The sequence below is a fragment of the Miniopterus natalensis genome, chromosome 11, assembly GCF_054644295.1.
Source record: "Miniopterus natalensis isolate mMinNat1 chromosome 11, mMinNat1.hap1, whole genome shotgun sequence".
NCBI lineage: Eukaryota > Metazoa > Chordata > Mammalia > Chiroptera > Miniopteridae > Miniopterus > Miniopterus natalensis.
This window is the reverse complement of record NC_142091.1, coordinates 47,632,787-47,636,148: the sequence shown is the minus strand read 5'-3', so window position 1 is coordinate 47,636,148 and position 3,362 is coordinate 47,632,787.

Below are 3,362 nucleotides of genomic sequence, written 5' to 3'. Positions count from 1 at the left end.
GGTTTGGGGGGTTTCAATTAATATCCCTGTTCTTTCCTGAAAGGCTTGGCCTGTTTCTCTAACAGCCCAGAAAGTCCAGGGGCAGCATGTGTCACCTGTCGGCACTGGAAGCTGGTGATCAGAGGACAGGTCCCGGTACAACAGGCACAGAGTGGTCAGGCGGGGTGGGAGGTCCCCAGATGGTTCCTATCACAAGGATGTGCTCTTTGTTCCGCTCCCCTTTAAGTCACCCTCCTCTTGCATTCTTCTAAAGAAAGTTCTTTTCACTAGCCCTGGAATGCCATTCGGAACCGCCTCTGGCACAGCGGAAGGGACTGCATGGGCACTTTTCATCTCTAATCGCCTGCTCACCTACTCAAAGATGCATTTTCAAAGCAATGGGAGCAAGTTACTCATTCAAATGCTGTTAACAAATAACAGGATTTAAGTGTATAATAGGTAGTTACTCAGCTTTGAGAATTTGCCCCAAGAGTTAAAATTTCTGCTTCACTGGAAATTGAGGGTTGGCGGGGACAATGTCCTTGTGGGAGAAATTTCCAGCCCCTGGAATTTTACGTCTGATCTCCCTCCCCTGCATCTGAGCTGGAACGGGAGATCCAGTGAGAGATTGCCGGAGAGGGAGGGCTGGGGACAGTCCTGGGGCCTGCAGGTGTTCAGCTGCTGCACCCAGGAGGGCTGCTCCCCGACCCCATGCCAGCAGACACCGGCCAGGACTTGCTGGAGCCCATCTCAGGGGAGTCAGCTTGTAAATTACTCTCTGGATCATCATTGCAGGTTGGATGGGATCGTAGAGGGCAGGGTGAGGAGGGGCTACAGCCCAGGCTCCGGTGGAAGTCCATCAGGAAAGGCTGGTGGGCCAGGGACATGCCATAGCCTCCCGCAAACTCAGCAGGGCCTGCTCCTTCTCATTGCATCTGCCGCCTCCAAAGCAGCCGGGAGCCATAGCTGGGGCTGCACCCTTCTCTCCCACCTCTAGTGTGATTATTGCTTCTCACTTCTAATAATTATTTCCTGAAGTCCTATACTCTGAGAACATGGCACTGAAGTCCTACACTATGAGAATCCTACACTACGGGGACAGCAATCCCCTCTGTTGGGGGGGGGGGGGGCTGCAGTCTGGCCTATATAGTAAATGCTCAATAAATGTCAGTTCTCTTCTGTGGCTTAGGAAAATATTAAGGCCTGGGGGTGGTATTAAGAGGTATCCTGTGAGTCCTACAGTGAGGTGAGGCAACAAGGATGTTAAGACTGCACTTTAGGGCAGGGAAGGGACCTTACCTGTGTTGGTCAATCACCAATTACTCTCCAGTTTGGCTCTTCCATGGACAAGCCCAAGTTTAAAAGCGTACTCATGGTATACGAATTTGAAAATATTGATTGAAAGAAAAAATGATTAAATTAGAGGTGGGTGAGGAGGGGCACGGAGCCAGGCAAGAGGCAGAGGAAAGGGCTCGAGTTACCACTTGAGGTGGCTCCTGAGCCTGTAGGCAGAAAGCTGGGGTGGGGCAAAGGGCTGGGCTGTGCAGGATGCCACTCGAACCCCCTTGGAGCTTCAAAGGGAGTTGTGGGGGAGGGAGGGGGGAGAAAGAGGCTGAAGGAGGAAGGGCAGGAAGAGAGGAGTCAAGGGTCAAGTTCTCAAGTTCTCCTTTTGTAGTGGTGAGAACAGCAGGCTCTCCTCAGGGGAAATTCAGTCCCCTGAATGTCCCCCTTCCTATCATGGCTTTGACCTTATCAGGCTCCTCAGCCCGTTCCAGGCCACCCACAGACAGGGACTCAAAGATTATACCTTGAGAGTAAATACGTTCAAGACCCAACCCAGTACTTTACATATCTCGCCTCCAAATCTACAAATAATGCCTGAGCTCCTCAGGATCCTGCAGCTTGGCTTTCTCTGCATTACGCCCCTCAAAGTTCTTGTCTTGGATCCTGATCTTGACACTGATCTACATTTTTGTGATAACAGTTCAATTACACATGCATTTATCTACTGATTTTCATACCCAGCCTCATTCCAAGAAAGATTGGAGGCAGTTCTAAAGTTTCTGCTTTGATCAATCTGGTTTTCCACCCCCAACCCCCTTCACAAACAGCTGTATCCACAGCCACAAAGACAGTTTTTTCTAGTTTAATTGTAAAACATATGAAGCACCTTTGAAATCTGGTTCCAACTTTTAAAATATGTGCAGCTTACTTAGTATCCAAGACAATTCAGACAGTATTGGGCATCCTGGTCACAGCAAAAGTCCTGGTGGTGTGGGCGACCTGGGTGGGCTGCCTGTCAGAGCTGTTTGAGACACCCGGGCCCCCAAGCCCGGCCCTCCCAGCACGATGCTGATCCGGTGCTGGAGTTTGAATTGAGAGTTTGGGTGTCCAAAAGTGCAACCGCTTTCTCTTTCCTTTGTTAGGTGCAAAGAAAAAAGAGTGAAAAGGTTGTCCTGAGTTTGTTCAAACTTGAGGGGCAATAGAGGAGGGATTTTTCTCTCTTCGAGGAGTCCCTGCAATGCCCCTCATCTTGCCAGCTGGGACCTTTTCCCAGCCACACTGGCATCCTGTCCCTCAGGGAGTTAGGTGATCCAAGCTGGACCTGGAACCCTTTGCTAAAAGGCCTCTTGGCCGATGCCCAGCTCAGCAGGGGAGGGTCCAGCTTTGTCCTTGGCAGACTTGCTGTGTGGGGTCCAACCCTTGGGAGCTCCCACCTTGTGGGAAGCTAGCAGGTGCTCCTTCCCACATTCATAGAGGTTGCTTTCGCAGTTGCAAAAGTTCTCACTTCTCTGGTGTTACCTCTGTGAAATTCAAGAAAATCCCTACGCAGCTTCCCCCGGGGTTAAGGAGCCAGGCCTTCGATTTCTGCCAGAGACTCAAGCCAGATCTGTTCTCTCCTCACTCGAAAGGCTAAAGAGAGGGCACTGGGGACAAAAAGGGGCATTTTGCTCATTTTTTGTTGTTAATTAATTTAAAATATCTAGCTAAAGCATGCCACAGAAGACATTTGAACATAGAATGAAGCAGCCTCTTTGGCCAGAGCAGAACACCTGCTCTCGAATACGAGCTGGAGCACGGAGGGGGGATAACCTGAGTCTCCACCTGTGAGTCTGGTCGACACGGCATCTGTCACCCTGATCATTTTTCACACTATGATGATAAATGTCGTCACCGCTATTTGACAGCTAAAGACACTGAGGCTCAGAGAAATGGAGTAAATCGCCCAAAGACCCACAGCGAGTGGGTGGTAGGGTCAGGGTTTGAATCCAGGCTGGGTGGCCCTAGAGCCCTCAGCTCAGCCGCTGCAGCGCCCCTCCTCTGTACTGTCCCCACCCTGATCCTTTTGGTCCTGCTTTCCCAGCTGCTGAGGCACAGCAGGA